At 41.6% G+C, this 23,639-nt stretch overlaps 1 protein-coding gene across 6 annotated transcripts in view; it reads left to right on the top strand.

The window, feature by feature from the left end:
* Window positions 1-23,639, top strand: part of GLI3 (GLI family zinc finger 3) — a 207,612-nt gene that overhangs the window by 87,843 nt on the left and 96,130 nt on the right. The gene's annotated exons all lie outside the window — the stretch shown is intronic.

Raw genomic sequence — 23,639 nt, 5'->3', positions numbered from 1 at the left:
GCTCACTGTGAAACTGGCCAGCTAAATGCTAGCCAGCATCTTGAGCTAAAGAGAAAAAAAGACACAACTAAATTTATGGAGAAATTAATCTCTTACTCTGTTTCATGTTTGACAGGACCTTCTAACAGCTTTTCCCCATCAAGCAGATATGAAACACTGTTCAAACTACTTGTATTCTGATAGCTGAACTGAGGGTTAGGAAATGAACTTTACAGTTCTAGTGGACATTTAATTAAATGCAGTGTCATTCTTCCAGCAGAGACTGTAACAATTGCTTGAGGTGCTCTGCTTTTACACTGTGGAGAACCTGCAGTGGCATGTTGAACAGGAAGGCCCCAGTTTGGTTTTCTTTTAAAATTGCACTTAAATGTATACTAGATACACATTCATCACTTTAATCTAAACTCTACTGTAAATTAACACGTATAGCCTCGGAGATCATACACTTTCACAGAAGTACTCTAATGAAACTTGGCAGCTTTTACCCCATAACATCATTTCTTCCATTCACTAGCAAATGCAGACCTTAAACAAGTCAAAACTGTGCTCAGTAATGAGTTCCATTATTTTTCTTCATGTTTTTGGAGTCTCAAAAGCCTCCTGTCCCATGTCTTTATTTTACACTAAGTCAAAAAAGCATGACAAGCCTGCAAATGTATCAAAGGAAAGCTTTCTCATGTAAGATCCAGAGATGTTTGTCATTTACCGTAACCTAGCGTGGGACTTCAATTAGCATGAGTGACTTGTTTTCAGTAAGGAATCTTTCTTCTCAAAACTGGTACCTGAGCGGTATGATGTACATGGATGCTGTTACACATACGGTTGCCTGGATGATTCTGTCGTACTTCTGCATCCCTATTAATACTCATATAATGCTGACATGAAAACCAGGTGCCAAAGCAAGCTCATAAATATAAAAGTTTTATTTGAATTAACTATTTCTTCTGACCTCATGGAAAAGTACATGCTGTTTATCACAGACACACCACTGGGGCTGGGCTGAGAATCGGATGTTGTCAATGGGAAATGAGGTGAGTTGCTCAGTTTTGAGGGGGAATGTGGAGAGTTTGAGTTGAGGTGCTGTGTTGCTCCTCTGTAAGGGGAAACCAGCATAGCTCAGTTTTTGCCATCTTAACCTATAGCAATGAGGGGAAAAAAAAAAGCTATAGGAAGAACCTTATCTTGAAAACACTATGTATCAGGGAGAAAGTAAAAGAGCATCTTTATGCAATTGGCCCCCGTGTGAGCTTTCTCATCTCTGAGCTCTGACTTGAGCTCACGAAAAGCAAGGTGGAGAAAGAACGGGCCTGCAACTTTGGTTAATTTATAGTCTTAAGGTTTCTGCTAAAGAGGGCTGATTGAGTTTATCCTGTGTCTAACTGCTCTGCTTAATTGTGTAGGCACCACAAATATGTAAGAGACATTAAAAACTGTGGGCTTGCATGTTTTCAGGTTTCTTTTCCTTATGCTCTTGTAGTAAAATCTAATGCTATTCAACTTCAAGATAAAAAAAATAGTCGTGGCAGCAGCCACTTCTGCATAGAAAACAATTACTGGAATGTAGTCAGTACAGATCTTTCACCTTCACTAAGCAAGTGATTTTGTAGTCAGTAGTTAATAATAGGTTTTATTGCATTGAATTAACAGCCTATTATGGCAGCTAAAAATAACCACAAAGTCTTTGAGAGATCTTACCCATATTTTTTTTCTAGGTAAACATGTATAAATTTAATTTTAACTGTTAATATATGTAAATATGGCTTCTTCATGAGTTCTGTTGTTTTTCTAATGTTGAAATAGTATTAAGTGTTAGTAAACTGAAATAGGATTCTAGTTGCAAGGGAAGGAAAACTGTTTTAAAATAAATGTCTCCCCCTTAAAAAATATGCCTGATTCAACATATGAGCTGATGGCCCACTGAAGTCTTTCACTGATGTCAGCAATCAATAGGTCAGTCAATGGCTTTCAGCTTCTCTGTATGGATTAACCTCACTGTGTCTTTGGGGCTATTCTGATGAGCTCTCTAGATACATAATTTTGGAAGCAGGATGAGGTGCCCAAGAAGTCAGAGGACTTTGTCTTAGAGGTGTTTTATGAATTGCTATTCACTATTGTGTGTACAAATTCTTAAGTAATCAAGAATAAAACCCAGAAAATATATTAGAACCACGTTGATGCGTTCTGTGATTTGTAGCATGCAACCAATTATTGCATGTTCCCCAATTTAACTGTTACAGACCAGCCAGAAGCAGGGGAAGTTGATACAAAGTCTCTCAGCAAAACTGAAAACATCTTTCTGATGACAGAAAAAAGGAATGTCTATTTTTGTCTATTCCAGCTATTCCTAACTTGTACTACTTCTATTCCTACTTGTTTTTTTTTTTTTTTTTTGGATTCTGCCCACTTTGTACTTTATTTCAGTCAGATCTTTTTCCTTCTCTTTTCATACAGTGTCTCTGCAGCATGCTTAGATACTGATTGATGGGTACCCTGACTCAGAACACCTGACTACAGTGAATTTTTCATTTAACAGAGGATAAGGCAGCAAACTTTAGGGCATAGAGCCCTCTCATACTTCATTCTGGTGATCACGTTTAAACAGCAATCTCATACATTCGGACTCCACCATGTAGGGAAAAACTGCATATGCACCTGATAATATATATGTGCAGTTGTTGTTAGTTGTTTTCAGCTTGGGTCTCTCTAGCACCCCACAGGTTTTACTTGATGTGTCACTTTGTTTTGTCTTTACTCTCCATGCTCCAGGATCCATAGGTATCTCCCTCTTTTTGTGAAAGAAACTGATGATGCTCTATATATTTTTCTCTGGCCCTGCCTGTGGTTAATTATTTTCACATGGAAGTCATAACCAACTTCCTGGTATGGGAATACTTTTGCTCTCTGTTTCTCTTGCTCTGAACATGTATGTTTGTGTCTTGTATTGCAGAGCATTCATTCATTCATAGCCTGTGTTCTGGTTGTTCCCTGCTTCCTTTGGTTTGTACTTACTGAGAAAAGAATGGTTGAAAAATGAAGGCTAAGAACTAAGATGAGCATAATAAGGGGAGATTAATGTTGGTGACAGGTGTAAGGCTTGTGTAGTCAGTGGTGAGAGCTGGAAGCGTGCAGGACAGCCTTTGACATGTAGACGCCTTCATTAAAATGGAGTAAATTGGTCCTGCAGGTATTTGAGTCTTTGATTTTTCCAGCACTGTAGAAAAAAACCCTTGGACTGAGCACTGAACTTTTGGATGGGCCAGTCTTCTCATTCACTCAAATGTCTGGTCTAGGACACATGTAAAAGTGGGTGCAAACAGCATGCCAGAAACTGGATAACCATCCTAGGGATGAAAACATGTCCAGATGTCAGTCTTGTCACCAAACTCTCAGGTGCCCACTGAATATATAAGCTGTTCTTCCACTTTGTGGTTCACATCTTACGTGACAAAATTTTCTTGTGGAGATCTTGGTTTCCAGTTTACCTATTACTAAAAAGGGATCTGTCTGTTTTCAGGGCTTTTTAGAAGAACCTCATCATTTCTGTCCACTTCCTGTGTCTGTGTTTGCTAGTCTCTAGAACATGCCTGAAGAGATAGGTTTTTCTGTAGTCCCAGCTACCTCATAGATGTCTTTCTCAATAAAACTTCCGTTTAACTTTAGAAGCATGGATTCTTCTCAGACTAACTGATGTTACCTAATAGGTGAAAGAATATGCCTTGATACATCTGTTCAGCATAAAGCTCACATCCTGGTGTTTCAGCAAACTTGTGCTGAACTGAAAATAAGAATGTTGATGGAATGGTGGACAACCTGTATGGTATATTGTAGTTAAGTGTACACAACTTACCAGATCCATGCGTAATCATGATACTGAATATACAGAAAAACTACAAACAAAAAACCAAAGCAAAATATGCTGTTCCAGAAACAACAGTAGCCTTCAGGGATTGAGTATGTCTTTCTTTTTAAATAATCTTGCCAAAAGGAATTTTTTCTCTTTTCCTTTTTATGTCTGTACTTGAATAAAAATTGAATTCATGCAAGGTGGCAGGATAGCACCAAAATACATAACCTTTCTGAAGGTAAGATATTGGAAGAAAGAGAGAGAGATTTAAGAGTTTCAAGGAGAACTTTGTTCTGCATGGCTGTTCTGCTCTTCTGTCAGCCGAGCCCAAGGTGACAAGTTGTTGACTCAAAAGGCTCTGGAGGAATGTTAAATGGTTATCATTATTTAATACTTGCACTCTATTAAGTGACAGCCTCTACTTTGCATCTTCAAAATGCTTTTCAAGCATGCACTAGTTTCCAGGGCTGGAGGCTGTTCTTTTTTACAGGTAGGCCTCGAGGTCTTACTTTAATCCTCCAGTGAATCTGAGCTGGGGAGGAGTTACGAACAGAGTTTCTGCTTTCGCTGGTCCCTACTTGCTCTATGTGATACAGAAACAGACTCAGATAGGTTGGCTCACTCTGGGGCTTGTGGCTGGTGGGCAGAAGTCCCCCTTTTACCTGTGACAACTGAAGCTGTTCATTTAGAAGCTGTTTGATGAACCTGTTGGTATACAATCTATACAAATGGCTGCTGAAGTTCCCACGGGGCAGTCCTGCATCTTTTCTGCTGGTTAGGAGAAACCTAAACTGCCTTCATTTTGGTGCTGGCAGGGCTTTTATATTTCATTTTTGGTATTCCCCCTGAATTAAATACCATTCTCTTATTCCAGTATCTTACTGTGAGCTTTACAGTTCTCACCAAGCACTGAAAACACTACCAAGCTTTCTGAAAACCTGAACTGGAATGTTTGAAAAATTAACTGCCAATAATGGCGAAGTTTGGGTTTGATTTGACTTTAGGGAACTATAACTTTAGGAAATCTACAAGTTGTGTATTTCAGTCTCTTCTGGGGAGCCCTACTTTAATTATTGTGTACTCCTTCCTCTTAGGTTTGCTCCCTCCTGTGAGTTTTATGACATATTCTGGACAGTTTTGCTTGCTTTGTTTTGCAGCTAACTTTCAAATTGATGTAATCTTTTCAATGTTACATGGTTATTTTAGCTTAGAGTATCTCTACCAACAATTGACAGCTTTATGATTAATACGTATTTGTACTTAAAAACTAAATCCAAACAATGAAAGACAAGGACAAGATTTGATCATACAGCTACGGAAAAAGCAGCAACACCTCAAACTTTACCACGTTAGAGCTCTAATTTAATTTGTGTGTTTATTTACTGTTTTTGTCATCAGATGGTCTTTCCTTCTTTGTCTTGCCAGCATTGCAGTACAATAGTTATGCTTTAAACATACTTCAGAGCAATTGTAATTTCTGCAACATCTGTGAAATTGTCTCTTAGACTTCTTGCAACACTTCTGCTGCCCCTTTATGTTGGAAGCAAATATTAGCTCAGCAGAAATCAGAATGAGAATTTAAGACAGTTAAGGTACATTAAAGTCTTTATACTCATAAATTCAGAATTTTTCACTTAAAGGGTTTGCATTTTAATGAATAGACATTTAGTGTGTAAAAGTTGAATACATTCAGCACACAATGAAAAATATCTTTGTTAAGAAAGAAGTTGGGCTGCTAGAAAATACCCATAATACTAGGAAAAGATCAAATTGTGGGACAGTAGTTGCACATTTTGAAGCATGACCAAATAACATATAATTCGAAGCATTTCCCTACCTCCTTGTTGTTTTTTCCCCCCTGGAACTGGGAGGAAATGGATACTACACACCCACCCATTCACAAAAATTCTGGCAGGAGGCCAGTTTCCCTCTCTCTCTTCATCCCTGAGCCAAGCTCCGGTCTCTTTTTCCCTTCTCCTTTCTTACTCCTCTTTGCAGTTGCTGCCTGCCAGATTTGTACCTATTTCAGAAACAAATGAGCTCTATGAGGCCTTCTCACAGAGGTTTCCTAGTATTGCTCATTATCCACACAGATTCTAAAACATGCATTTATGCTGGACTCTGGCTTGTTGGGGATTTTTTTTTTTAGTTTGTACTTTATTTCCTGATTCTCCTTCAAATTTCTTGCTGTTCTTTTCTGTTGTTTCTAAGTGTCTGTATTGGTACAGGCTGCTGCCAGCAAGTGGTGGGGGAAAGGAGTTTAAAAGCCCTTGCACACATCCGTATGTCAGATCTTTGCCAATACCTCTTCCCCAGCTGGTTTGGCAGCAAAAGTAATACCTGTTTATGGCGGCAGCGGCTGCTGCAACCACTCCAGATGCTGTGGCTGGAGCAGTGTGGCAGGATTTAAATGCACAGTACCCCATGCCAGCGCTTGGGGGTTTTAGTCTGAAGCTGTCAAATGAAAAACAGTGTGTACTGAATTGTCCCCATGGTGATTCTCAGCTGCCTTGGGAATGTGGGTTTTGGATCATGTCCAAAGTCTGATTTTTATCCACCACCCCCCCCCCCCCCCACCCCTTTATTTCTCTTGTTTTCATGATTGGGTTAACACCATATGAAGAGGCACTAGGATATTAAATAGAAAACATTGGCTTGAGAAGCTCTTCCCAACAGACGCCTCTTTTATTTGACAGGCTGGAAACTCCCTGGCCCGCTTTAGCCCTCAGTCTGCTGAGGAGATGGTAAGGTATGATCTTCTACAGGAGAGTGAATATGTCCGTATATGTCAAAGCAGAGCCCCACTCAAGGCACTGGCTCTGATCACTGCTGCCTGGGGAGAATAATTGCAGCATTACTTTAACATCCTGCTGGCCACAGCTGGGCTTGTGCCCACATACCTTGGGCTGGGGGGGGTTGCATGGAGCCTGCACATCCATTGCAGTCAGAAGTGTGTCTGCTGCTGGTGCTTGTGCCCAGCAGCATCCCACCAGCTCGATGCCAAGTGTGGTGGGCATCATGCAGGCTACCCCAGCTCCAGGCTCACTGCCTGAATAAACAGGCCAGGATGGTAGCTGCAGTGCCAGGGTTTATATTATCATGGTTTATATTACCACAGCTCCTTGTGAATCAGACTGGGCAGGTACAGTGCAGGCATGGCTTTGCTCATGTGGGTCAGCAGCTCCAGGCTTCTCACCTCACTCCACTGTCCCTGCTGTATTAGCAATGGCAGGGGGCTGCGATGACGGACAAGGAGAAGAGTGTTGCCAAAGCGGAGGGAGACTGTGGCCTCTTTCTGTGGCTGCAGGAGGTAGTCCCTGTGATAGCTTAGCTGTACTTGGCAGTTTTGGGCTGGAGGAGCATACCAGATCATTGTGTGGCTTGTGCATGGGAGACTGCTCCCAGTCCTCAGCACAGCTTTTCTATTGTCTGATGTCTGCACATGCTGGTCACATCTCTTGCATGCAGGCAAAGCCTCAGTGGGCTGCTCTATATATGTACCAAATGTCCCTACTCCTGGTAGACTTGTGCTTTCCTTAAAGAACTGAATGTACATTGCAGCACTTAACAAGACTACTTTAGATAGGTTAAGTTCCTTCTTCTGCCAGGCCTCTTTCAGGCCCCCAAAAAGTCATTATATTCCAAGTCTGCTGTATAGTTTGCTGGGTTTGTGTAAGTGAGATGAGTAAACTGTGTTTTCAGAGATTTCAGTCTTATTGAACAGCATACAGCTGGCCATTGGTGCAATTCTGGTGCTATACATGTCTCCTTAACTTGGCTCTGGTTTCAGCAAGGTCTTCACAGTCCTCTGTGAGGACCAGCTCAGTGCCAGAGAAGGAGGAGTTTCCCTTTGTTCAAGGCACACGGGTCCGAGCTGGGGATTTCTCTCTGCTGAGCTCATGTGCACAGGAGAAACGCCATCTGCCCATGAGCCAAGTGCTTCAGTTAAGAATGAACTTAATTGGGGATTACTTACAGAGAGTTTGCTGCACCCCCTGACCTCTACCCCGTTATGTGCAGCTTGGGAGAGGAGGGAATGTGGGTCTCTTGTTTTCTCTCTCAGCCTGTGTCTAAAAAGGAAACTCTCCCTTGATTTTTTTTTTTCCAAAAGGCAAATTCTATGCCAAACCCATAATCAGATACAAATAGGAATGCCAGAAGCAAAAGCAGCCAAAGGGAGCTTTTCATCTCAAAACCAGCTTTCCCACCTGGCCAGGAAGTTCCTGCATGTGCCTAGCACAATGGGGCAGCCCTCCCTGAGTTGCCCATGAGGGCCTGCCTCAAATGTTGAGTGTCTTCTCCATTTAATCCTGGTTGTTGCTGCCTCACTTTGACCTTCCCAAAATCTTTCAGGTAAGTGGGGAGGATTTAGATGCTGCATCTTCCTGAAATGGAACTTATAGCCTGGGTGCTTTAGGAAGTAGCTCCGTAGATTTCTGCCAGAACAGGCCAGAGGCCAGCTTTTTGTGTGAAGGAGAAGATGGTAGATACTAGCCCTTCTGAAACAGCTTCTGTTAGTTTCAGCTTCTGCCGTACTTCATCATAGGATCATTCACTACATCCCAGTTAAAGCTGTTGGTGGTGATTACCTCTGTTGGTTTTCCCCAGGTTCTACCCATGATGTACAAATGGTCATATGAAAAATAGCTTTCCACCTACTAACCTGTACCAGCTTTAACCATTTGGGAGTGTTCAGCAAGTTCTGGAGATTGATTTTGGTAAATTGAAGATGTCAAATGTACTTGTTGCTGCTTTATAGCCCTGATGGTGTTTATGCATGAGAAAGGGACAAGCCCCTCTTATGTGCTCTTCAACTGCACTGAAAGGCAGCTTGTGCCACCATTATTGTAAACATCAGTAAAGGGTTGCCATCTTGTTTTGACTAATGAGAATATGTCATCAAGAGGAATCTAGGGGCACAGGCTATTGTTCACATTCCTCTATCAAGAAGGCTGCTGAACTCAAGCATGATTAAGAGTCTCTCAAGGATGACCCTGGGCTTGGGCATCAAGCGAGAGGTCATTTTTTCCAGAGAGATGTCACCCCAAGTTAAACACTTGGAAAAGACAAGCCATGGTGATATCTCATGGAGCTAAAATAGAGACCTGGATTTCTTCAGTGAATGCTTGTTATGTATTTCACTCCTAAAAGTTCATTCATGAGATGCTTATGTGAGTTGTTCCCTTTAGCTCATTTGAGATTTTTATTGCTGCAGTATGGAACTAATTGCAGACTGCTCAAATAAAGAGAGGAGCAGAAAAGACACTTCTTCTCTGCGTTTGTGTGTCAGAGGATGTGTGATTTCCTTTTCTCCGAACTGACTCTTCCATGAAGATTGGATATTTGTGGCAAGATGTTTTAATGGATTTGGAAGAAAAGCTGTGGTCTGTTGGCTGGTGCTTGAGATAGAGCTTAGATTAACTCTGGCACCTTGAACCACCAGCCGCACAAAACCATGTGCTGTTTGGGTAGGCATAACTTTTTTCAGCTACTAGCTGAATGTGCTAGGGAACAAAAAACTGCAACAGAGGACTTGCTGGAATGTTGTAAAAAAGAGCAGAAGTGGTCTGGTTTAACTTGAAGATTGGGGAATGGCATAATAAAAATAAATTGTTTCTCCCCTTCTTGTATTAGAAAAGCCTCAGGCCATAAACGCCTTGAAAGAAATGGATTTTTATTTTTCTTTCACCCTTCTGAATGGATCAGAGTTGCTTGAAAAAAATCATACTGTACCTAAACCACAAGAGCAGCAGGGTTTGGAGTCCTATTTTTAGTGTCAATAAGTCAACTGGCTTGGTATGCTGGGAAATTCCCAACTCCTGGCACCTAAAGGTTAGTATTATCAGCTCTCCAAGAATTGGTTTAGAAGATATGTTAGTTTCATTAGGTCAGCTTGTGTTATCCATTGTAATAATAATAGTAAATTGTATTATTGTAGCCCCTAAAAGAGCTATGCCTGTAATTTTCTTTAGTTCATGCTGAAACTTAGTTTTATTAATTTCCACTTTAAACCTGAATTCAGCCTTTCCTCTAAAATTCTCAGAAAGGATCTTTCTACCTTACGTCTTTTAGTAAGCAATCTTTTAAGACTATAATCTGGGTATATAAGGAGAATTTAGAAGAATTCTAAGCTCTTAATAGGACAAAAATTAATCTGTGTACAGGAAGCATCTACATAGTCAAATTAAAAAAACCCTATTGAAATATGAAGAGCAATTCTGGTATGGACCAAAACCTCTGCAAACAACTTTAAAGATAATCACAGTTAAAATGCACAGATCTTAATGCCAACAGATACCATTTGTAACATTGATGTACTATTCTGCCATCTCCAAGTATCTAGGTGTTCAGAATAATAACTTTGTGTATGCGATCATGCACAACACATACATACCAACTGCAAGATCCTCTCTGCACCTACATACTTGCTCATGTATGTGTTTTTTTGGATCTTTTTATTTGCTCTCATGTTATGGAACCTGGAGGTTTCTCATTTTCCAGCTTTTCTCTGCAACCATAACAGCTGGAAACATATGTGTGGTTTTTGGTTGGTTTTTGGGGTTTTTTTCCTCTTAAATGAAAGCTGAGATTCTTACTTAGTGACATGTCTGAAAATACTGGAGCTTTGAAAAAAATAAAACATTGAAAAGAAAAATAAGATGATAAAATCACAAGAGCTGGCTATGCTGACTGCTGAAATTAATGATAAAACAATTCTGACTCAGTGGGACTTAATTTTGCCCTGAGAATGGAAATAACTGAAAAGTATGTTTTGGGTCACTGCAGGGTTACAGTTACAGTTGCTGAGGTGTCCTAACCTTCATGTCCGTATTTGATGAGACTTGATGCCCCCTAATAAAAATGTTATCTGTTCCTCTCCTCTTAATATGATAGTTGGAATAACTTCAGCGCTCTCACAGCTTGTGAGCCCTCACCATACAGCCAGGTGTAGTGTGTCCCTGTTTGCAAACTTTCTGAAGGATATTTAGATTTTTGGTTGTTTCTTTTTTGCCTGAGAATTTATTTTAGAGCGTATGGATAGTTGATAATTTATTTTTGAATGTTATGGGAAAGTTTTGGGCTTACTGGGGTTCTGTGCCTTATGACTGACACAGAGATGCCATTCTTGTAGCTTGCTGTGATCACTCTGATGATGACAGTACTGATGAACACGGCGAAAGTGCCCTTACTTGTAGCAAGCTGCTTTGTGTCCTTCCCCTCAAATGCACAAATGACAGTATTTAATTTAAAATTCTTCAGCTGGCATAAAACAGTTCTAAGCTTTGTTTGTCTCTTGAAGGTGCATTCCCAGCTCAGCAGTGAGTGTCCCCAGGAATCACATGGGTGTGAGAAGGGGAGAGCGGGGAGAGGAGACTCCTAGCACTGGCTGCCTTCCATTGCCTCTCCTCTCTGTGTCCAGTTGTCTTTTTTCTCCCTTCACCTTCCGTACTTGTTTCTGGGGTATATATATTTCTCTTATATCCCAGCTGTGTTCTCCTGAGGCATTTGAATTGCCATGTGTATTTTGTCCAGAAGGAATTAGCTTAGTGCTTTATCTGGTGATTTTTTGGCTATGCAGTTTTCTCACTCTTTTGTACAGCTCTTTGATGTGTGCCAGTTTAACAACTCAGTTAAAAAACGATGGAGGTGCAATAACCTTTTCATTGCTAAGGGTAAAACTTGCTGCCCTTTGTGTAGCCAAATACACCAGGGCAGGCTACCAAAGCAGCACCGCTTTTCCAGTTTAACAGGTTTAGCTGATGTTACTGGTTTGCCACCGAGTTTATTACAGTTTCATAACTCACCACGGCTGGCAGCAAGTGTTTTGGCTTTTCTTTCTCTGCCTGTGCAGCGGTAGTGATAGTCATCAGGGCTCTCAGCCCTGCAGATAATCTCCTCAGGTTATCATTTACTTGCAAACAGTCATGTGAAGTATTTGTGAAAAGGCTTTTGAAGTGGCATTGCAGGCGGATGCTGCCCGGAGCTGCAGAGCAGGCGGTGTTTACACAGGGGCAGAGGATTTCTCTGCCTGGTGTGGTTCTCCTCAAGTGCTCGTATTCTGTGGCTACACTGTTTGCCTTTCTAATGAAGTGAACTGTTTGTTTGAAATATGTGGTAGAAGGTATTTAAACAGAGACTAAAGTAAACTTTAGGGCTGTTCACATAAGCTGTACATATCTGGTTTGTGAAATGAAGGAAAACAATTTGGCTGCAGCTTACCTCTGGGAAGGGCAGTTAGGAACTGTTTAAACAAACTGGGCTGCAGCGGATGTTGCTGCAGCTTCTTACAGGCCTTTAGTGATGGCTGCTGCTCATGTAGGCATTCCTCAGGATGCTGCCTCAATGGAGAGCTCAAAATTGCTGTCATTATTTAAAAGGGGGATTTATTCATTAGCTGAGAAAAGTTGGGTACATTCATATTTGATTAAAACCATCCCAATTAGACAATGGACCGTTGAGAGCCAACATATGCTATTGCCTTTATAACGTCATTAGTAACCCAGAGTCCCCACTTTGAAATAAGATCGTGCCCGAGTGCGCAGACATCTGTTTCTGCCTAGCCACATGGAGGTCAGCAACATAACTTAAACTGCTAATCCTCATTGTGGAGAGGAGAACAGGAATCTGAGGAAGGTAGGAACAAATGAACTCGGATCCCGCTCCTGGCAAGGCGTGAGGTATTGATGGCGATACAATGCCTGGAACATGCTCTGCAGAGCTCTGGCAGTAAGTTTCTGCCTAACCACAAGCAGAAGTTCAGAGAGCAAAGGAGGGCTGTGTGAAGTGAAACTCTCTGTGGTTAAGGCATTTCAGTTTGTCTCAGAGAACCTCACTGCTGCTCCTGGCTCTGCCACAGTTGTGCCTGATGGGAGCGTTAGTCAACTGCAGCACAACATTTCTCAACAATGACTGGCAAAACAGAGACCTTGATGATGGGGAGTGCTTTTCACCCCCTGTCATAGCACAAAACAATTAAAACCGGGCATGTGGGGAATTCAGGAGTAGAGATTTCCAGCCCTGTCCAATAGAGACCATATGTTTCCATCCATCATTTATATTTTTTGGCGGGGAAGAAAGCACCACGTTGGTTGGGACTACAATGTCACATCCTCTGGCATTGTTTCTCTGCTCATTCTCCTTGGGAGCAAGGGGAGTCGCAACACTTCAGACTCTTTGGGTTCAGCATAGAGATGAAAACAAACAAAAAGTCTTTATGCTCCCGGAGTGCAATAAATATGCTAGAATTTCAATGGGATCCAAACAAGCGACAATAGTAGCATTAAGAGCTGGCAAATCCTTTGATGTTATTGACCAGAAAAGGACTGTTGTGGTCTCTGTCATGAACATTTAAACTTTTGACCTCCAACCTTTGTGTCAAATGGCTTTTCCATATGGAGGGTTACTATACCTCTCTCACTGCCACTGCATTTAATAGAGCATCAAACACTTCACTGGCGGGAAACTGATGCTTAATGCATTGGAAAAGGTCCAAGATTGCCAGAGGGCGGGACTGAAGAAAACTGTCTTCCCTTCTTCTGCTGAAGTGTAAATGAAGTCCCCTGTTTTCCTATAGTCTGATTGCATCTGAACTCTGCACAGAAACGAGGAAGAGAGGACTGTGTCTTGGTGGACAGGAGACAGACATCTTAAGTTACTTTTACCACCACCTCTTATGCAGTGTCATATGCAAACCTACAGCTGAAAGATGGGCTTTTACAGGCTGGGGCTGTCTTTGTGACTATGCCACAGAGCTGCTATCCTGCAGCTCTGGCACTGCCCTTGGTGATGCACTGGCTAAGTGTCAGAGAAAGGGGTTTGCAGCCATCTTGGCCTTGGGGAACCCACCAGGAGTGCGCAGAGTATAAGGGTCCCTATTGGCATGCCTGGTGTCCTTTCTAAACAATGACCAAAAGCAGGTGCCCAGGGGTTAATGTAAGAACTTGACAGGTGACTTTCCTATCCTTTTGCCCCTCTGTCAATTTCACAAAATTTTCAATTGAGGAATTCCTTGGTCTTATAGTTTCAACACTTTCAGATCCTTACTCCACTTTTTTACTGTGACTTTCCCCTTGGGGCCATTCAAACCTCCTGTGTCCATAGCCTCCTGTGTCACTTGGCTGTGGCAGGGAATGGTGTGCCTTGTCCTCATTTGGCCATCTTTCCTCTGTTCTGGTTCCTTATGTCTCCTTGTAGCACCCCTGGCTTCCCCTCTAGGATGTAGAGAGGAAAGAAAATCAACTTCCACTTTAGTGCCCCCTTACCCATTTGGGCAGAACAGTCCTTTCCCTCTTCTCTCGTATTTGTGGGTTTGTGCTCCACCCAATTCTACATTTTATCCTGTCTTGTCCCTCAAACACCAAGCTGAAGAGCATGGCTGTGCACAGGCAGATCATATAACTTTTTTCCTGGTCTGCCTGGACTGGAGGCTGGAGAAAGCTATACAGTTATACTCACCTATGATAGTCCCAGAAAGCTCAGTCAGAGACTGGGTCCCTGTAGTGGTAGGCACTGTAGACAGGGGATGTAAAGATAGAAACTGCCCTGAAGACTTTGCTTTTGGGCTGTTGCTATGCAGAAAAGTCTTTGCTAATGCCATGGGTTGCTTTGCCCGCTATTGCATTTATATGCTTCTGCCTGTTTGGGTCTCCGTTCTTCCAATATTCCTTTTATCTCATTAGTGGGAGTGTTTTTCCTCACTGGTGAGGCTGGACCTACCCATGAGTCCTGGCAATGATGTTGGTGTCAGTAGGACAGTGCAGGCAAAAGACCTCAGGAGATGCTGCAGCTGGTTCTGCAGCCAGGTGCCCTCTGCAGCTGTGTGCCCCTGCTCTGCACCTCTGATGTGGACTCTACTGAACTGGGGCCGTCCTCACAGGGTGTAGGGACCATAAGTGTTAATTAAGCTGAGGTTGTCCATTTTTGATTTGTGCTTTTAAATAAGTGTGCTCAGACATATGTGCCCTTCTTCCTGTTTTTCAGCAGCAGTGCCAGCGTTAAGTGGTTGATGTAAAGGGTTGGCCACTTTGGGTAAGCAGCATTTAGTTCCCAAAGCAAGAGAAGTATACATCAGATCCTGCCACTACATCTGCAGAGAACAAGAGAGAGGATGAAAGTGTTGAAAAGAGTTTATGATGAACTTCCATACTTTCCCATAAAGAGAATGCCCTTTGGTGGGGAAGAGGAATTGGGGGGATCCTAAATCCTAACAAAAATCCTAAAAAAAAAAAAGTGTAGCTATATCTAAAGCTGATACTGTCATCCTGTTTTTGAGTAGTGGGAAACAGAGAAGTTGTCTAAAGAAAAAAATGAACTTAATAAAAGATGGTGAAAAAAAGCCGAGAGAGATTAGTAAAGAACAAGAAGTTTCAGGCAATTGTGCTACTCTTTTTAATGAATTAAAGAAATAATGGGGAATTAATAAAATTTTAGCTCTTTATTGGGACTTTTCCATGAAGAGGTTTAGAGTGTCTCAGAAAGGGTATCTCTGTGTTAACAGTGACCAGGCTGAGGCCCAGGGAAGTGACATAATTTAACTATGGCCCTTTGTGTTAAAAATATTTTCTTCAAATTTTGGCTTGTAAAAGTAACTAAGATTGATTGGAATATTGACAATATGACATTCTCAAAAATAGGCTGAGTGAGCACTTAGAATAAGTGTCAATAGGGCAAATTAAGGGAACTCACTGTGCTTTCCATCTCCAGTAATGATCTGAAACTAAAAGTAACCAGCATAAAAATGAAATACAGAGGAAAAGCTCTCTAAGAATCTGAGGGAAGATGAGAAAACATGGAGGAAGAAAACAGCTTAAAGTCAAGTATTTAGAAATATCAAGAAGTAATAACCAAGAGCCAGCTTGTGTTGACTTTATTTGGCTTGAGCCGTGTCCATTGCACCAGCAGTCTCCTAGAAATGGTAGGTAAGGTCACTGCCACATAATGAATGCATTGTCTCAGAGTGGAAAAATGAAAGATAATGGTTTTGAGACACTGTGTAAGAAATACATACCCCTGCTGTAAAGGGAAATTTGCAGAAATAGCTTATTTTTATTATGTATTTCTAAGGCTGCCTCCTCCTAAACAGTGTCAGCCTGCATGAGAACCTGATGCCCAAGAGTGCAGGGATGACAACCCAAGCTGGAAGAAACACAGAAAGCAGAAACAAGTGACCGTGATAAATTTAGAATATGGACAGAGAGATTAAATGTTGCAATAAATGTATATTATCAAGTGGCCTGACAGCACATGTAATAACTATCTGCTCATCTGCAAGAGCTTGAAGAATGTCAACACCACAGAAGGAGAGTAATTGCTAAGGATGATCCAGAGAGAAGCTAAATAATTATGAATATTTGGATGAAATTTTTAAAAATCAGGTTGAACAGCATGGAAAAAGAAGTCTCTCAAAGTGTTCATCTGTTGGTGCATCCCATAGAATCTGAGCAGTTTTAATACCTAAAAATAGACATAATTGATCTAATTATACATTTTCCTCTCTACTTCCTATCATGCCATAAAATACTAATCAAACCTGCCAAGTATAACCTATTTCCAAGTCTTTCACACCTTCAGCTGATGAAAATCTGTTTAGCTACAGTGATTTTTACTGTGCTATACTGATACCAAACTGTTAGAGGTTTGGCCTTTCAAATAGCTTTTAAACTTGATTCTGCTACACAGAAGAGCACACAAGTCTCCAAACCATTGTTTGCAGACTGACTCACTGCGTCTTACAAACTTCTAAGAATGTCACCAAAGCTTGTTGAATTACCCAGCTTGTCTTTATTTGTTCCCACATCAAATCAGCAGCAATACATGGATATTTCTAGTTGCCCCCCCTCACCCTTGTTTCCAGCTTTCTGTTGCCTCTCCTTAGCCACATTTACCTTTGCTTCTCACAGATATTTGTCATTGCTAAGTTAATGTGTGCAGCTGATAGCAGGGCATTCAGATGCCTTCTTTGAGCTGTGTTGAGCATTAGGGAATAACCAAGCTGATCTGTGGCAGCAGCTCCTTCCTACTGTTCAGGAAGTCCATGTTAAACTTCTGCTTAGAAGTTCTTTAGAGTTGAAAGCTTTGCTGTGAGACTTCTTTAGTTCTCTCCAGTGTGGATCAGGATTTATTTTGTTTGTAATCTTTTCATTTCCTCAGTTTCCACTTTGTAGCTCATCTTCATTCACTGGAATGTTCAGTGTGCTACAGAAATGGATATGAACAGGTAGATAGGTGCAAATTATTTTTGTATATATTGTGGTTATGGATCTAGTTATTGCTGCTTGCAGAGGAGGAAATGCTGACGATGTGATCCTTCATACACATGTGTAATCAAAGGTGGGAAGCATTCCAGAGCAACTGGGTGAAACCACATGCCTGGGATTCTTGAGAGTTAAACAAGGTTGCTCATTTTGATTTTCATAATTTTTAGGGATGGAATTTGAAGTGGTGAAGGCTGCACTGATGCATGGTGGCATGAGAAGTTAGGGGCAGGAACAGCAAGACGGCAACTGTGTTGCAAGGCAGAAGCCGAATTATTTTTTTACTGCGGGTCCTTTGGAGGTAGAAGAGGGAGGGATCTCTTTTGTCAGCTTCCTGGCAGAGGGCAATTTGTCATATTCTTGCAGAAACCACATTATTAAGTTTTTTAAGAAATGCTGCATGTGATCCAGAGGTAATGAAAAAGATGAGCTGTGCTGTACCGAGAGCCAGCTGTTTTAGATGAAACTATTACACCTCCGAGTAATGGGATGGTAAAGCCAAGACATCGTCATCCTCTTATCCTGAGATCATGGGCCAATGTACAGATGCTGGATATATGCAGTTGTGCTCCTCTCCATGAAGGTTTTCTAAGGTTGCTTATAGGATGAAGCAGCCAGTGTTTCTTGGGTGGAAGGCATTTCCTGATGCATTTCCACCAATCTGCTGTTTGTTCTTGGGAAAGCTGGGCTGATGGAGTGACTTGGCTTTTCTGCTCTAAAAATGTATGTCCCCAAGATGGTTGTGGGGCAGCAGTGCTTTTCCCACCCCACTCACCAGGCAAGTTCATGGCTGCTTGATCAGAGCAGCGCAAGGAGTTCTTTCTTTGCTTACCAGTGCATCCATCCCAGTGGAAACAGTTATTTGCAAATCACTGGGCTGTGATGAATCATAATTTTTGTTCTGAAAGAATTGGAGACTTCTCTTCAAGGTGTTTGGACATGCAATATATTTATTACCCTGGGAGTCTGTCTCTTACTATATATATATTTTTTTTTTTTTTTCCAGATGGGCAAATGGCAGCAAGCACTGGAGTCTGTTGAATGGACTTGAGAAAGTTTAGTTAGTATTCCAGAAGGCAGTCCAGCTCCTTAGACAGCAGAGTTGCATTGACTGGAAGGAATAATAAAGTGTTCAAACTGAAATCAATCCAGCAGCTATTTAGCCAATACCTGCAGCAAATCTGGCATATAAAAACACCTCTCAGGGCCAGCTGATGAAATCAGTTCCAGCAACTTTTATTCCAGCTTCTCCCTCAAGTGTTTGGCATGATGGTTGTTGTGCTAACAATAAAACATGTTCCCACAAGGTGTTTAGGTTTACAAACTGAAAGTATTAAAATGGATGGCAGGAATCTAAGATTCTCCAAAGTCTTAATTTTTGTTTTTGCAAAGATAGAAATTATTTTTCAGCCATAACAAGAGCTGGAGGTGTGCTCTAGTTTGTGAGGTTTGGCTTGGAACTCCTGTGGTTTATTTTTTAAGATCAGTACACAGGCTCTGTGAGCACCAGCAGAGGGTAGAGAAGGGAAGTCTGATCATCATTATAACACACAGACACATGGAAGGGAAGCAATCCAATGGAAAATTGTCTATTCTCTGAATGTGTTACATCTACTGTATGTTATCTCAATTAATATGTAGTGCTACTGGAATGGGGAGAACTTGCCCCTTAAAAGTTCTTTTCCTCAGTTTCCTTCTGTCTATTTTTTGGCTTTATACAATTATTTGACTTTTTTTCCAGCTTTGCCATGGCTTTGCCTTTTTCCTGTTTAGAATCCCCTTCTCTGAGAAGTCAGATGGTGAGTTAGCTGTGTCCATGTCAACGTGACTGTTGCCACATTGGAAGTGTGTGCGTGCATGCGCACACAGACGCCTGGAAAACCATCCTGAGATAACTGGCTGTAGCACGGCAGCGGATCAGCCTGCAAACAAGCAGTGCTTCAGATGGCAACCAGCCATGCTTGAAGCAGCAGCCCCAGTCACCATAGGGAGACTCTTCAAAGTGCACAAAGTTAAGTGCATGCATTAACGTGTAGCTGTGGCTCAGTCATTTTTTCTTCCTGAGTAAAGCCTCTGTATAAGCAGACATAGGAAACATAAATCACCCCTTATTGAAAGAGAACTAAAAAAACCCTCAGAGACAACATGTGGTCTTATTGAGCCCTAATGCAAGCTGTAATTAAAAAGAAATCCAAAATAAGATCTTTGCTTGGCAACTAAGAACCTAATTCTTACCATAAAACCTGGCAATACCATTAAGTTCAGATCAGTTGAAGCAAATGTACATGAAGAAACAGTGATGCCCTTAGGGACTCTGCAAAGCTGAATATTAGAAAATTCTCATCTGGTGATCAGCTTGTGAACCAAAGGAAGTGTAGAAATTTGCTGGCAGACTCTTCAAAACTCTCCTGCATATTGAAAAGACATTAACAGGAAGGCTATATTTTGCATCATACTGTGTCTGTTACATCTGGTGTGAAAGCTTGGTACTGTCAAGTTCATCCTCAAGACTATAATGGATTTAAGCAGGAAGGAGACTTCACCTCAAATGAAGTTATATCTGAGATAGAAGTTTGCACCTGGTTCAGCTCTGACATGTAATTTGGTGAGCTGATTGTCCTAAGGACAAATGTGCTGAAGCATAACAAGGGCTTCCTGTGTTGGGCTTGAGACCTCTGTTTTCTTGGCCCTGACCTTGCGACACAGGTGCAGATATTGGGGCCACACTGGGTGAGTTCAAGCCAGTGCAGGCATCTTCTACAGTAGCAGATGTATTCTTGATGTGGTCAAAAATGCAGCCTGTCATTTCGGCAGCCATCTCCCTCAATCATTTGGCAGGAATCACAAGGTGCTTAAACAAGTCAGCTAGCTGAGGGCAGTGTTTTACTAGCATCACCATCGCAGCTGAACTTTCCAAATGTAGTGATCCCCTAAGTAAGGCTTATTTGGGAGACTACAGAGTGTACAGAAAAGTTATCATTAACTTCAGTGACCTTCGTAGCAGCCTAACCACTCTGCTATCGTCTCAAGGTGTTGCACAGCACCTTTGAGCCAGCTGGCATCATCCCCCTTTCCAACAAGTCTTGCTGTGAATTGCATCTCATCAGACTTCAATTCAGGTTTGCTGTTCAGCATCAAGGATCATACATACCTGTCCTTTCTCCCAGTTTCTTTCCCTTGATGCTGCAGCAGAGACTAGGTTGTCAACTTTCAGAGAACAAGAGTAAGTCTTCTTTTTTCCTCTATGGGAATGATTGTAATTGGAGAGAGATGATCCTATTCACTTCTTTAAGAAGGTAAGAATGATTCTTGAAGGAGAAATAAAAAGGCAGGTTTTACACAACAGAAAGTCAGCATAAATTGACATATTTTCCAGAAAATCTCACTGTGATAAAATTGATGAGTTTGTAGCATTTGAGGCAGTAGTGACTCCCACTTTGTTTTAAGGAGACCCCGCTGGCTGTGCAGGACATAGTAGAGCATCTGAAGGAAGCTTACAGTAGTAGGCAGCAGAGATTTCAGAAGGAAGCAACAGCTACCAAATTCAGCAATGTGTGAGCAAGGTGTTCCAGTGCTTTGGTGTGTCCTTACAAATTCTTGAAAACAGTGGAATTTATGCACAGAATCAGTACTTCTACTGAGTTGAAATGGAGGGCTGCGAGTTCACAACCAGCATCTGTCTGTGTACTGTACACTTACATCAGAGAGTCTCTGCGAGGATGTCATTGGCCCAGGAATTCACAGTTGCATTTGGATGTCTGTAAGAAAAGTGCCTGGCATACTCTGTGTAAGTTTGCATCTTAGCCAGAATTTTAAAGATTTTTAAGATAAGTAATTTCCTAGCAGAATAGGAAGTTAGATTTTGTCGATTTGTTTTGGTGAGAGGAGTTTCTCCTTTCTAAAGGTGAGAGTTTTGTTCCTCACATTTTAAATGAATGAATGAAAACATAGAGCAGGTATCCTGTCTTTTACATTGAGCTTTTCTCCTGGTTTGCTAGATAGGTAAGGCATCTCACACAAATAACCATGAGTCAGATTGGTTCAGATTCAATTCTAGTCTGACTGGTCTCCCTCATTCTTTACTTACCTACAGTATAAATAATCATGGCAGAATGTGCCATTAATATTCTGATGGTGCCTTTAATGAAATAGTTATTGGGTGGGATATGAAAAGTCAGTGTGAAACTGGCTACAGCCTCAGTTACTGCTTTGTAAACTTATTGTTATCTATTTTCATATAAATACTCGTCAGCTGATTACATTTTATGCCATTTCAATTGAATTCCAAGTGAAGCCCTGGACAATGGGTGCTTTGGCAGCTCTCTGATTGATCTCAGAGTCTTTCCATATAAATATTCAGTACTTTTCAAAGTGGAGTGGTCTTGGGCCCCCAAGCGTGTAGAATTTACTACTTTTGTGCTGAGGGCTGACCAAAACACGGCAGGATTTGATTTCCATCTGTAAAATTGACTCCACCAGTTCTATAATTCTGTACATTATTTTCCCTGTCTCCCATTTAGCATGTTAGTCTGCTGACAGTAGAGTACACAGCACTTAGCAGCTGGTTTGTGGAACCATCAGTCAGGAAATTGTATGATAAATAGGAGGTAGCCAGGTTTAGTGGCACTTTATTTTGCTTCAGCAGTTTTAGCCTGGCTTTGGAAAAGTCATCATGTGGTTTTTCTTAAGGGTTGCAACAAGAGATGGCTACAGTGTAGTAACTTATTACACATACACTTGAGTTATGATGTTCACCAGCTGTATTGCTCATGTGTAAATAATAAACTGTGAGATGGATAATTATGTTGGGGTTTGATATGCAGCTCTGCTCCGGTCGGCTCAGGGCTGACGGAGACAGCTCCCTGTGCCGTGATGGAGTACGGCTGTTTCCCAGATGGAAACTACAAACAAGATGCAACCAAGATATACAAAGGAGCTTAATGTGAGAGGACTCAGAAAAATGTTCTCGGAGATTTATAGCCCATGCGTAAATAAAACTTGTTGATGATCTGCACTGCATAAGCCCCGCAGAGAAGAATACCTTTTTTGCATTGTTTAATACTAAGTTTCCATTTCTCAGATAGGGGAAAGTAAATTATACCTTGAGGAGGGTCAAATGGTATTTCACCACATAATTACTAGTACTGCTTTAATGGGTGGGCGTTTAGGCTGGGTGAGGGTGGGACAGTGAGGAGGCTTAGCGTCCTTAGTGGGATTTCATGTCTGTGGCTGGGTGAACCACATCCTATCTGACATGAATACGGGTAGCAAAATCTCTATGGTCTTACCTGTGCTCTCCAGACTCACTCCTGGAAGGAGACACATAGGGCAGAGAAGGATTTGCCTGTGCATCCATGAGGATGTGAGTGACTTCCTTTTTTTCTGAAAAACTGATGGCAGACGTTGTATTGTAAAATGCCAGACATCTGCTTGGAAACCTCCTCCCTTTGGCTTATGCTGCTGTAGTCAAATACCAGTTTAGCAGGGAAGAGGGCAGGCAGGGAGATGTGCTAAAATACGCTTCCCATGCCCCTTTTCCCCTTTGTCTTGGTGTCTGCTGAGGAATGTTTCAAGAGGTGGCAGCAAGCATCCTCCACTCAGACAATGACATTGTGTTCCTGATCATCTGTGACCTATTTTTTACCTCCACTGAAGACCATGAATGCTTACCATGGGGACTGAAGCTCATAACAGATTGCATGCCAAGGTCCAGTTGGTGCAGCAGAACCATATTTAAAAATACCATGAGTTTGAGATCCCAGCTTGCATCATAAGCCACAATTATTTTTCATTTATGGTGCCTAAATCAGTATATGGCTGAAATGTGCTGTGGCTAATCACATGCTTGTGTCCTTTAACAAAATCAAGCCATGTAACTGGGCAGTCTGTGTCAGATGTTTCCAGACTTTCTTGAAATACTGGGAATATTTCCTCAGAAATTATTTCCTGTTCTTCCCCTGTGTGTATTCCTTCAGGGCAATGAGGTTTGTTCCTCTTGTTCTTCTCCTACTTCAAAATCAATAATAAAGCAACCCAACTTTTTACAGATATGATGAGGAAAAATACTTTTTTTTTTTGGACCATCTCTAGTTGGAACCAGGGAAATGCTTTCACAAATAATCTAAGAGGACGTTTACATTTTGCTGAATAGGAAAGGCAGGAAATAAAAAGAAAAGATACCTTCAAGAGTTGGTGGGCAAAACCGGAATAGAATTAGTTTTACTGCCAGTGCATGATTGAGTTTTTCTTTTTTTCTGGAAACATTTTAGCAAATCCATGACATGACCTAATGTCTGTACTTCTGAGCTTTTGACGACAGATAAACACATGACATCACCCATAGTGGCAATTGGGTAATGATTGTGCAGGATCAGTTTGTTTCATGCTGCTGGAGGTACTTAACATCTCATTTGGGAGGCAGCGGTGAACAGCGTGTCACATTTTGAGGCACACGGATTTCACCGGTGTGCTGGTGGGGAGAGCTGTGGTCTGTGTGAACTGTGCCAGTCAAAGCTGGGAGGCAGTCTGGCTGCAGAAGCAGT

The sequence above is a fragment of the Corvus cornix genome, chromosome 2 (assembly GCF_000738735.6).
Source record: "Corvus cornix cornix isolate S_Up_H32 chromosome 2, ASM73873v5, whole genome shotgun sequence".
NCBI classification, from domain to species: Eukaryota; Metazoa; Chordata; class Aves; order Passeriformes; family Corvidae; genus Corvus; species Corvus cornix.
This window is presented reverse-complemented; position numbering and strand designations above follow the sequence as displayed.